This window comes from Salvelinus alpinus, chromosome 5 (assembly GCF_045679555.1).
Source record: "Salvelinus alpinus chromosome 5, SLU_Salpinus.1, whole genome shotgun sequence".
Classification (NCBI taxonomy): Eukaryota; Metazoa; Chordata; class Actinopteri; order Salmoniformes; family Salmonidae; genus Salvelinus; species Salvelinus alpinus.
In genome coordinates this window covers 73045154-73058837 of record NC_092090.1, presented here as the reverse complement: position 1 = coordinate 73058837, position 13684 = coordinate 73045154, and the positions used below count along the sequence as shown (strand labels likewise).

Genomic DNA, 13684 nt, shown 5'->3' with positions numbered 1-13684 from the left:
TGAAGATGATTATTTGTTTCATGTGATTATTGATTCATCTACGTCTGTCCCTCATTTTAAGGTAATTCTGTCATGTGAACTAAACTCTTGTTTTAATGTGCTGAATCTATTCCTTACAAAATATATATTTTAAAAAGAAACTTTGAACCTAACATTGAATCCAATAGTCAAATCATATAGTAAAAGCATGTGAGCTGGTTCTACTCTATTTGGCCATTTCCTGGTGTTTTGTGGTGGGAAACTGAGTGGGTATGATCATAACATGTCAACCATGTTACCCATACATTTTTTTCTCAATTGCCACTCCCTGTTGCACACAACAAGCTTAATTTCCCCCTGTCACAAGGGGATTTATGTCTGACTTAAGAAATAACCCTGTTACTTTGCGGCACCTACTGTAATAGGCACCTACTATAGTCTTTTTGACATTTTTTATATGAAAACGTGTTATTTGCTATACATTTGAACATGCACTGTTAATGACAGAATGTTACAATTTAGATCAAAGTTACACTTCTTAAACGGCACTTCTTAAAAGGAAAAAGCTCTGTCATGAGTGAAGGAAGGGAAGCGAATGTAGGGTAAGGGAAAAGTGTAGTCTAGTTTCCTCACTCCTTAATGGTTTTCTATTCCACCCCCCATGTAGAGCGGAGCAGTAATCTGGTTAGGGGATCAGGGCTGGGCTGGGAGGACGCTGCCTGGGATTGGGGCTGGGAGGTGCGGGGGGGGGGGGGGATTAAAGATGTTGCATAGAGACTGTCTCTATCAGTTAACCCTGCAGTTACACACATCCAGACGGATACAGACACCGATAGGTGGCTCTTACACACAGACAGACTGAGCGGGATGAAGGGGTAAGAAGACATGTATTCATTCTGCAGAAGATGAGGTGTATGCTTGACCCGTGCTAGGCATAATAGGTAACTATGGTCGAGAGGCTTGCATGTCTGTGTATGTGATGTGTTACAATTTAATTGAAAACATTTCCCATTTTCAGTGGTAAACTTTGGTGGCTCGTTGTGAAAGTCATGGATACGACCATTGGATTCTTTTGATGTCCTTTTTGTAAGGATTTACACCAAGACAGTTGCGCTACATATGTGCACTTGTCCTTGTTTCCAGGTACTGAGACCATGTGTTGAGGTTTAGAATGTGTTTCTGAATAAGAGCACAAGACGTGCTCCTTGTTGTGTAGGCAAACAGGGGACACTTTTTCAGCCCAAGCCACCAGCATGGTATATCAGCCGGGCTTATTCAGGTTATTAGACACACGTGGAAATAACTCTGCTAATGAGATTTGTGAAGGGAAGCTGGCAGATGCTATTCTCGCTCTAGGTTAGCATCAAGCAGGGCTGCTGCACTGTACCTCTGTCCTGGGTGTAGGCCCCACCACCTGTCCCACATAGTCTCTCAGGCCCATGGAAGTTCAAGGGTGCGTGATAATGATGGACGATGGATTTGTCTGGATTGGCTTCCAGTCCCACCGTTAACAGGCATTGACATTGATCCTCATTCACATTCCTCTGTCCTCTATAGGATCGTAGGGTTGTATACACACTGATGGAAGAGTCCTATTATGGAGGTCTTGCAATCTAAGCTGTGTGATAAGAGGGTTGTTTTGGGTGAGTTAGTCTTTATTGGTGTTTGGTAAAGGAGAAGCCATGGGGTACACAGACTGTTTGTGATCTGTGTGGGTGGTCCTCTGCTCCTCTCTGGTGGTATGTACTCAAACCTTATCATCGTTATCACCCCTATACACAACCAGTTACTTAATGACGGCTCAGGTTCAGATAGGCTTTTAGACTGGGATAATGCAGTGAAGGTAGCATTGAATCTTACAATGTGCAGAATAATAAAAACGCATCAACTCTGAAGAAAGCGAGCAAGAAGCGGGTTAGGGAGAGATGATAAATAATGGTAATGAGAAGGACAGAAAAGGTGGGAGCGTTAAGGATGGAAATGGAGGGTAAGATCAACAAACAGGTGAAAGGTGGAACGGAGACTTAAGCTAAGTGAGAGTGAGAAAGAGGGAGTGCTGTTGGAATAGCTCTGGGTGTGTGTAGCAGATGGGACCGGCCGTTGGTGTTATTGATGCCCACGTCGGCCCTGGATTAAGTACCCTCACCTGTGCCCACTCATCTCTGCCACCCGTCCAGGCTGTCTGCTGACCCGTGCCCTCGGGCGTAAATAATGCCGTCGTTCTATCTCTGCGGCGATGACGGACAAGCAGTGGCTCTCCTGCGGGCATGGAGATTACAGCAGAGCCCTGGGTCACGCTGGTAACGCTGGACAGGGGTTTATGGCCACGGTCCCACAGTGAATGATCAACTGTCAGTCCTGGCCACTCACTGTCATACAGCACACTAATCTCCCTATTGTCAGCACAGCCTGAACAAACACTGAGCACGGGTTACCCAACCAGCACACATGTTCCCTAGTATATGGCCCCTGTACAGGGCTTTTATGGAGGACAGGAGAAAGGGAGAGAGAGATGAGGTCTCTGACTATTTTGGAGATGATCCTGGTCTGTGGATTTTGTTAGTGGAGCCGTAAGTCAGATGCAGTGTGTTACTGTTTTATCCCTGGAGTTTTATGGCTATATGACTTAAAGCTGTGGCCTGAGATCATTTATCTCACTGTGCTGTTCTTCTCTGGAGGGGGGCCAGGGTGAAGTCCCAGATGAATTTTATTGGTGTGTTCTGGATAAAGCTGCTGACTATTTTTAGACACTCTCTTGTAAATAACTGCAGCGGGGTCACAACTAGAGGTCGACCAATTATGATTTTTCAACGCCGAAACCGCTTATTGGAGGACCAAAAAAAGCCGATACCGATTAATCGGACGATTTTTATATATATTTTTGTAATAAATGACAATTACAACAATACTGAATGAACAATGAACACTTATTTTAACTTCATGTTCAATTTGGTTAAAATAATGCAAAAAAAACAGTGTTGGAGAAGAAAGTAAAAGTGCAAGATGTGCCATGTAAAAAAAGCTAACTTTAAGTTCCTTGCTCAGAACATGAGAACATATGAAAGCTGGTGGTTCCTTTTAACATGAGTCTTCAATATTCCCAGGTAAGAAGTTTTAGGTTGTAGTTATTATAGGAATTATAGGACTATTTCTCTCTATACCATTTGTATTTCATATACCTTTGACTATTGGATGTTCTTATAGGCACTTTAGTATTGCCAGCCTAATCTCAGGAGTTGATAGGCTTGAAGTCATAAACAGAGCTGTGCATCCCACCATTGCTAAGAGCTGCTGTTTGAATGAAGGCTGCTTCTGCCTACCACCGCTCAGTCAGACTGCTCTATCAAATATTAAATCATATACTTAATTTTAATATAATAAACACACAGAAATACGAGCCTTTGGTCATTAATATGGTCAAATCCGTAAACTCTCATTTCGAAAACAAAACATTTTTTCTTTCAGTGAAATAGGGAACCGTTACCTGTTTTATCGAACGGGTGGCAACCCAAAGTCTAAATATTACTGTTTGTTACATTGCGCAACCTTCAATGTTATGTCATAATTATGTAAAATTCTGGCAAATTAATTACGGTCTTTGTTAGGAATAAATGGCCTTTCAACAGTTCGCAACGAGCCAGGCGGCCCAAACTGCGGCATATACCCTGACTCTGCTTGCACTAAACGCAAGAGAAGTGACACAATTTTCCTAGTTAATATTGCCTGCTAACATGAATTTATTTTAACTACATAACAAGTTTAAAAAATATAATTGTGTACTGATTTTAAGAAAGGCATTGATGTTTATGGTTAGGTACATTATTGCAATGATTGTGCTTTTTCCGCGAATGCGCTTTTGTTAAATCATCAAGTTGAAGTAGGCTGTGATTCGATGATAAATTAACAGGCACCGCATTGATTATATGCAACGCAGGACAAGCTAGTTAACCTAGTAATATCATCAACCATGTGTAGTTAACTAGTGATTATGTGAAGATTGATTGTTTTTTATAAGATACGTTTAATGCTAGCTAGCAATTTACCATGGCTCCTTGCAGCCACAAGGTCGTTTTGATGCTGCACTCGCGTAGCAGGTGGTCAGCCTGCCACGCAGTCTCCTCGTGGATTGCAATGTAATCGGCCATAATCGATGTCCAAAAAGGCTGATTACCGATTGTTATGAAAACTTGAAATAAGCCATGTTGATTAATCGGTCGACCTCTAGTCACAACGATCAAAGACATTGTCACTTCTCTGAGACGGAGGCAATTAATGTCTATCTGATTTACACAGGAATGCCTTAGGGCATAAATACAGTCACTTGCTTATTATACAGATACATAACATTTAGAGATATAGAGAACATTCACACGCACAACACATGCTCTCTCTGTCTCTATTTGTCCCTCTGCCTCTTTCTCGCTCTCCCTCACCAACACACATGCTCAAATATGCACAAACAAAACAGACTGTGTTTTGACAGACAGACAGACACACACACACACACACACACAAACCTTGTTGCAGTGTTCAGATGTGTGTGTGTGTGTGTGTGTGTGTGTGTGTGTGTGTGTGTGTGTGTGTGTGTGTGTGTGTGTGTGTGTGTGTGTGTGTGTGTGTGTGTGTGTGTGTGTGTGTGTGTGTGTGTGTGTGTGTGTGTGTGTGTGTGTGTGTGTGTGTGTGTGCGTGTGTGTGCACCAGACTAAAGTGATGTCCTTGATGGGGTCTGACCCACTTCTCCTGGCCTGCCTGGCCACAGTCTCTCTGGCCTGCTCCCCGTTCCTGGAAGCCGTTCTGCTGTCCTCTAAATCCCAGGATCAGCAGCTCAGTTACACACTCAATATCAATATTAAGGAATGCCTAGGGGTTTGATGAAATCACCAGGGTTGGGGTCAATTCCATTTAAATTCCAGTCAATTCAGGAAGTACAATGATATTCCATTTCTAATTCTCATCAATGCTTTTCAATTAGGAACATTTTGAATTAGAATTAGAATTTTGTTTACGTTCTGAATTGAAATGTAACTGAACCCAACCCTGGAAACCACCATGCCAAATAACTACAAAAATGCTGGCTTTTCAGTGAACACAGTTTTAGCTATATTGCTTAGGCACCATTAGTCAAGCACTATTTAGGTGTGTGTACCAGAGATTAAGAACAACATTACGTGCTAAGAGGGCTTGCTTGTATTGCGCTGACCTTGTTCACCTGATATCACTGTAGATCACTGTAGTTTGAGTTCAAATTATTTGATTCATGCAGACCTACAGTGCTATAATTTTCTAAAATTGGAATGGTTATAACCATTCCATACATATACACAAATGCATGCTGGAGGCACACATTCATATAGACACAGACTGTTCAACACTCTCTCAAAGCATTCAACTTGACACACAAAGCACTTGAAGAATGCACACGTAACAGCAGCTGGTCAGACCACTGTGATATTATATTCTATCAGCAAGTTCCAAAGCAAGCACACGGCAGAGAGCAGCTGGCCTTCAACAAGAGCCTTCCCCACGGCCAGGGTCAACCAGAACCAGGTTCAGGTTGTCAATAGCCCACCACATTAACCACCCTCTGTCTCTCACAGCTCGGTGTGCTTCTTAGGTTCTCCTAACCCCTGGTGACCTGTCCTCTGACCTGACCCATGCAGCTCAACTGACTCATAATGTCAAGCCTGAGAGGCTGCAGTTTGTCAAACACTTTAAGTAAAATTCTGTCGGCCCTCTCAGTCGGCCAGACACAGACACAGCCCATCCAAACCCCAGTCGCCTGCCAATCGAGGTGTGAAGGACAAGGGTTCTAAATAAAAGGGGAGTTGAGAGGGGGGGGGAGGGATCTATGAATTGTTGTCACCCGTATTTCCCCTCCGGCCCCCCACCAGACACCCAGGCCCTGACTGGCTCAGTGGAATAATAGATGGGGCTAGTGATAAATACACATGTCTATGGCACCTGAGGGGAAAAAAAGGGGTGGGGGCCTCTGCTGCCTTGGAAACGGGATTCCGTGAATGCTCATTGGCTGTCTGGGGTTTGTGGGGGGTATAAAGAACTAGAGTTGTTTTGGAGGGTCTCTATAAACAGGCAGACTGAGAGAGAGCCTACTGTCCTCTTCTCCCAGGGGATACGTACTGAAAACTCATCAAACATCGCTCTTGGATTGTTTAACTCTTAGAGCTCGATTTGGTTCCTAGCGCTTAGTTGAAAGAGAGGGACTTTGCATCTCATTGTAACGAGATCCGACCTTCGGTGTGACTTTTGATATTGAGAGCAGTTACCCACCATGCCTGGAGTGAACCTGGACTTCCTGTCGGCCTCAGAGGCTCCACAGCCCCTGGTGGGCAATCCAGACAGCCTGTGTGCTGAGTCTGGTTTGGAGGAGGTGATTGGTGACCTGCTAGCCCAAGATCAGGTTGAGGAGGAGGAGAGTGAGGGTGGTGAGTGTGGGCTGGAGCTGACACTGCGCTGTGCCGTGGGGGAGATCCACAGTGACCTGCAGGCCTTTGGGAAGCGGGTGGATGCACGGCTCGAGGAGGCTGCGGCGCGTGTGGCTCCTCTGTCTACAGCTTTGGCAGCTCTGCAGGAGGAGAACTTGAGGCTGCGTATCCAGCAGGAGAGGCTGGCCCGCCAGGTGGAGGCTCTGTGTCAGGCCCTGGGCCTGCCTGAACCACCACCTTACACAGCCTTCGTCCCGGAGCCAACACCCAGTACTCCCAATGACCTCCAACTTCCATCCAGCACACCCCTCAGCCCTAAAACACCCAATGGACCAGATTGTGAACCTGAGGCCACACCAGTCCCACACTGTCCCACCTTTGCCACACGTCGTTCTTCCTCCACCTCCTCACTGATAGGACTAGGAGGCATCTCGCACAGCAACAGCATGGTATGGCTCTCTCTCTATGCCTGTATGGATCCCCTCCTGACAAAATATTTAGAATCAGTTCCAGCCTTTTATTCTTTACTGACACTCTCTTCCCTATCCCTCTTTGATGCCTAGATTTTCCTCTAATCTTGGATGACAGGTTTTCGCATCTATAAAGAGCATCTGATCAGTCTAGGTTAGTTTCTGGTTTTAGTGTTCAGCTTGACAGCAGATTAGAGCACATTGTCAGTACAGATGGCTGGTTACATCTCAGGGTTAGGGGTATCATTGTGAAGAAGGGGATTTAACCGTAACCAATCAACTCGCCAGCTTTATCTGCATGCCTTTCTGTAGCCCCTCCTTCTCCCCTGCTGTCTTTTCCCACCCTCTACTTATGAGGACAGTTCCAACAGGATCTCTATCATCCCACATCATCCCCTCCCATCCACATCATCCCCTCCCATCCACAAAGCATGACCTTTTCTCTCTTCCCTCACTGTTTCGTGCCAGCCCCTCTCTCATTGTCTGTGAGTGTGTGACACCTGCGTTTGTCACTGATATGCATTAATCCCATTGGGTGGATGTTGGGGTTTGTGGAGGTGCCCTCACTGCCCTGAGTGTTTGTGCAGGTTTTCTTGTTTGTTTCCGTGTTCTGTCAGGGGACACACATCCTGCGGTGGGAGGAAGTATCCTGTTTGCTGTCATTTAATCTTCTGAGTAACCGCCTGGTCATGATGAAAGCCTCTGGTCTACTGCCCAAACACTGGGCTCCTAAGATCTCTGTGGCACTCTCCTCCTAAAATAGGTCCCTAACATTGTGTTGGACTTGGACTACCCTTCAGTCTTTTAGGAACTCCTCACCTCTCTTTGACATTACCATTTGATTTGGGATACGTGGCTCAGAGTTCACACTTCACACAGTGATCCTGGTCAGATACTGAACCATACCCTTCTCTGTGGCCAAATGATGGTTCACAGCCTGGGTGCTCTCTCTGATTACATCTCAGGTGTGTGACACACCAATGGCACTCCATCAGCCCCCCCCCCCCACGTGGTCCAGACCCTTTGTGATTAGACGACTCTAGGGATTGGACCTGATGTGCTCCTCAGCCTTCTAGAGGCAGTCAGACTGCTCTTGAACCCTGCAGCCTGCTGTAGTCCAGGTCAAGAAGGTCAGCTCTGCTCTGTGTTTTGACTGGGGTAAAGGGAACCCAGCCAAGGAGCTGGCAATGTAGAGGCTCTCTCTCTGTCCTATATTATTTACCTTCTAATTACTCTGATGGTATTAGTCTGGTATTATGTACATATTCGTATTCATTCCTTTACACTTCTGTGTATAAAGGAGTTGTGAAATTGTTGGATTACTTGTTAGATATTACTGCATGGTCGGAACTAGAAGCACAAGCATTTCACGACACTTACATTAACATCGGCTAACCATGTGTATGTGACAAATAAAATTTGATTTGATTTTGATTTGAACACCGGTACCGCTAACACTGACACAGATAGGCTCTGAAACCTGTTGACCTCTCTGCTCTGTTGGTTGGGAAATCAGACTGTATGTTTCTGTAGATTGGTGTGTGTGAAGGTTTGCCAAGTATGTTATTCCTAATAATGTAATGTATTCTGAGCTGCTCTGAGTGACAGAGCATCCTGGCTCTATAGTGTATGTTTATTGTTGTATGTTGATGACATTTTGAGGGATATTGAAGGGAATTGATGTGGTATTATTCAGCTGGACAGGGTCCTTAGCCCAGTAATGCTCCCAGACCAGCTGGTCCTGTCCGTCAGGACTCTCCCACCCAGAGGGAAGCTGTTCTCCTTTAGTTCAGTCATGTCACAGACTGGAAGCTGATCTTACCCGACCCCTACGCTTCACAATGCCGTACTATATAGATCCGCTTCTGCTTCAACACCTCTTACATGACCGAGTCCTGTAGGTCTAGAGTGTACGGACACTCTCAATGGCGTAGTGTTAGACTCAACCGGACACCCTTAGCACAATGTCCACTCTCATGCCCCTGAAAGAAGATAAGAAAGCCTGTCTCTTTCCAATCATCAATGAATTAGAGATGCGGTTCTGTTTTCCCAGCTCTTATATAACCCAGTGCTAAAGGTGTACAGACACGTCACACAATGGCATAGTGTTAGGCACACCAGCCACTCTTAACCTATGTCCACTCTCACAGAAGAAAATAACCCCATCTCTCGTCCTAGGGTACTATAACTGGTACCCTAAACACTAATTAATTATATAACACGCCATTTAAAGTGGATCTGTCCTCTCCCTCACCCCTAACCCCACAATGCCCACACATGTCCAAGCATCTGTTCCAGTGAGGCCCTGTTTGTTTTGGTGTTTTGTTGCAGGGCTGTGTCCAATAACATTCCACTGCGGTCAAGTGGCTCTCACTCTGACCTGTCCCATGGGTCAGACCCCTGAGTCTCAGTCCAGACCTCCAGAACCAGAGGCCACCCTGGATCACACAGCTCTGTCTGCGCTGGGGCTGGGTGGGGCACCCTCTCCCTGGCTGGTCTCTCTGGGAGGAGAGGGGGTGGGGGGGGGGGGGGGGGCTGATGGGGTCAGTGCCAGCAGTCTGGGGCTAAATCTGGACCTGGACATCTACAACAAAAGCATTAAAGTCTAGCAGACCAGCCCAGCCTCTATAGTCTGCAAAAGGCATGTGGCACCATATGAAAATCTATTTAAGAGGTGTTATCTATAGGCTTCATGGCCTCTTAAAAGAAATGGTTACAAAGCCAGTGGTATCTTAATGGAAGACTGTGCTGTGTTTATGTCCATGTCTCATTTCCTTTCTTCGTCTGTCAGCAGTGGGAGCACACAAAAAGCCTACATCTCTCCTGTCTGTAACAGCACTGACTGAGGTGCACCATCTGCTCCTGGACAATGTGCTTGTGCTTTTACAGTACTGTAGTGTGTATACTACTATAGGAGTAAAGCTGGCTTCAATCCTACACAGTTTACATTATTGCACCTCTACAGGCCCATAGCCAAAGTAGTGCTTTACTCCTGTCACATGACATGAGCCCTCTGTTCCTCATCATACTGCTTAGACAGACTGAGAGGACCAATGATGGGGGAGCTAACTGTTGCTTGGCAGGGACGTCGAACCGCTGTATCTCTCTGCCCAATAATAATCCTCACGCTCTGTGGCAAGGCAGGAAGACCGAGGAGCTGGAGGGCCTGGGGAATCATGAGGGGTGCGAAGGTGTACATCAAGTTTCCCCAACTGGTGGCCCGCAGGCTGAATTTGAGCAACAAAAAAATATATATACAGTGCCTTCGGAAAGTATTCAGACCCCTTGAATTTTTCCAAATTTTGTTAGGTTACAGCCTTATTTTAAAATGGATTAAAATGTTTTTCCCCTCATCAATCTATACACAATAGTCCATAATGACAAAGCAAAAACAGGTTATTATTTTTGCTAATAAAAAAATAAAATGAATAGTGAAATATCATATTTGCATAAGTATTCAGACCCTTTACTCAGTACTTTGTTGAAGCACCTTTGGCAGCTATTATAGCCTTGAGTCTTCTTGGGTATGACGCTACAAGCTTGTCACACCTGTATTTGGGGAGTTTCTCCCATTCTTCTCTGCAGATCCTCTCAAGCTCTGTCAACACACCCTCCAGAGTGTTGCCGCACAACGATTTTCAGGTCTCTCCAGAGATGTTCGGTCGGTTTCATGTCCAGGCTCTGGCTGGGCCACTCAAAGGCATTCAGAGACTTGTCCTGAAGCCACTCTTGCATTGTCTTGGCTGTGTGCTTAGGGTTGTTGTCCTGTTGGAAGGTGAACCTTCAACCCAGTCTGAGGTCCTGAGCGCTCTGGAGCAGGTTTTCATCAAGGATCTCTCTGTACTTGCTCCGTTCATATTTCCCTCGATCCTGACTAGTCTCCCAGTCCCTGCCGCTGAAAAACATCCCCACAGCATGATGCTGCCACCACCATGCTTCACCATAGGGATGGTGCCAGCTTTCCTCCAGACGTGGCGCTTGGCAATCAAATCAAATGTTATTTGTCATGCGTCGAATACAACAGTGAAATGTTTACTTACAAGCCCTTAACCAACAATGCAGTTTTAAGAAAATACCTAAAAAATATATTTTAAAAATTCAAAAAGTAAGAGATAAGAATAACAAATAATAATAGTAAAGATTAGCAGTAAATAACAATAGCGGGGCTATATACAGGGGGAACCGTTACAGAGTCAATGTCAATATGCAGGGGCACTGGTGTCGAGATATTTGTGGTAATATGTACATGTACAGTAGGTAGGGTTATTAAAGTGACTATGCATAGATAATAACAGAGCAGCGTTCCAGAGGGGGGGGGGGGTAGCCAAAGACTTCAATCTTGGTTTCATCAGACCAGATAATCTTATTTCTCATGGTCTGAGAGTCTTTAGGTGCCTTTTGGTAAACTCCAAGCGGGCTGTCATGCGTTTTACGGAGAAGTTGCTTCTGTCTGGCCACTTTACCATAAAGGCCTGATTGGTGGAGTGCTGCAGAGATGGTTGTTCTTCTGAAAGGTTCTCCCATCTCCACAGATGGTGACCATCGGGTTCTTGTTCACCTCCCTGACCAAGGCCCTTCTTCCCCGATTGCTCAGTTTGGCCGGGCGGCCAGCTCTAGGAAGAGTCTTGGTGGTTCCTAACTTCTTCTATTAAAGAATGATGGAGGCCTCTGTGTTCTGGGGGACCTTCTTTATTTTTTTATTTCACCTTTATTTAACCAGGTCGGCTAGTTGAGAACAAGTTCTCATTTACAACTGCGACCTGGCCAAGATAAAGCAAAGCAGTGTGACACAGACAACAACACAGAGTTACACATGGAACAAACAATAAACAAGCCAATAACACAATAAACAAGTCAATGACACAGTAGAAAAAAATAATGTATATATACAGTGTGTGCAAAAGGCATGAGGAGGTAGGCAATAAATAGGCCATAGTAGTGAAGAATTACAATTTAGCAGATTAACACTGGAGTGATAAATGAGCAGATGGTGATGTGCAAGTAGAGATACTGGTGTGCAAAAGAGCAGAAAGGTAAATAAAAACAGTATGGGGATGAGGTAGGTAGATTGGGTGGGCTATTTACAGATGGACTATGTACAGCTGCAGCTATCGATCGGTTAGCTGCTCAGATAGCTGATGTTTAAAGTTGGTGAGGGAAATAAAAGTCTCCAGGTTCAGTGATTTTTGCAATTCGTTCCAGTCACTGGCAGCAGAGAACTGGAAGGAAAGACGGCCAAATGAGGTATTGGCTTTGGGGAGGATTAGTGAGATATACCTGCTGGAACGTGTGCTACGGGTGGGTGTTGTTATTGTGACCAGTGAACTGAGATAAGGCGGAGCTTTACCTAGCATAGACTTATAGATGACCTGGAGCCAGTGGGTCTGGCGACGAATATGTAGCGAGGGCCAGCCGACTAGAGCATACAGGTCGCAGTGGTGGGTGGTATAAGGTGATTTGGTAACAAAACGGATGGCACTGTGATAGACTGCATCCAGTTTGCTGAGTAGAGTATTGGAAGCTATTTTGTAGATGACATCGCCAAAGTTGAGGATCGGCAGGATAGTCAGTTTTACGAGGGTATGTTTGGCGGCGTGAGTGAAGGAGGCTTTGTTGTGAAATAGAAAGCCTATTCTAGACGATAGGGGACATTCAATACTGCGGAAATGTTTTGGTACCCTTCCCCAGATCTGTGCCTCGCCACAATCCTGTTTCTGAGCTCTACAGAGAATGCCTTCGACCTCATGGCTTGGTTTTTGCTCTGACTTGCACGGTCAACTGTGGGACCTTATATAGACAGGACAGCCTTACCAAATCATGTCCAATGAATAGAATTTTCCACAGGTGGACTCCAATGAAGTTGTAGGAGCATCTCAAGGATGATCAATGGAAACAGGATGCATCTGAGCTCAATTTCAAGTCTCATAGCAAAGGGTCTGAACTTTTTTTTCTGTTTTTTTTTAATACATTTTCTAAAAAATCTAAAAACCTGTTTTCGCTTTGTCATTATGGGGTATTGTGTGTAGATTGCTGAGGATTTAAAAAAAATAATAATTTTAGATTAAGTCTGTGTGTGTACTACCGTTCAAAAGTTTGGGGTCACTTAGAAATGTCCTTGTTTTTGAAAGAAATGCACATTTTTTGTCAATTAAAATAACATAAAATTGATCAGAAATACAGGGTAGACATTGTTAATGTTGTAAATGACTATTGTTGCTGGAAATGGCTGATTTTTTATGGAATATCTACATAAGCGTACAGCTGCCCATTATCAGCAACCATCACTCCTGTGTTCCAATGGTATGTTGTGTTAGCTAATCCAAGTTTATCATTTTATAAGGCTAATTGATCATTAGAAAACCCTTTTGCAATTATGTTAGCACAGCTGAAAACTGTTGTTCTGATTTAAAGAGGCAATAAAACTGGCCTTTAGACTAGTTGAGTATCTGGAGCGTCAGCTTTTGTGGGTTCGATTACATGCTCAAAATGACGGGAAACAAATAACTTTCTTCTGAAACTCGTCAGTCTATTCATGTTCTGAGAAATGAAGGCTATTCCATGCAAGAAATTGCCAAGAAACTGAAGATCTCGTACAACGCTGTGTACTACTCCCTTTACAGAACAACGCAAACTGTCTCTAACCAGAATAGGAAGAGGAGTGGGAGGCCCCGGTGCACAACTGAGCAAGAGGACAAGTACATTAGAGTGTCTAGTTTGAGAAACAGATTTCTCACAAGTCCTCAAATGTCCTTCTTTTTCATTGTTGCAAGTATAAAACACCAGGAAATCAAC

The 13684-nt window shown here is 44.7% G+C and overlaps 1 protein-coding gene across 1 annotated transcript in view; it reads left to right on the top strand.

Annotated features, from left to right (window-relative positions):
* Positions 1 to 13684, top strand: part of LOC139576744 (smoothelin-like) — an 83907-nt gene that overhangs the window by 61549 nt on the left and 8674 nt on the right.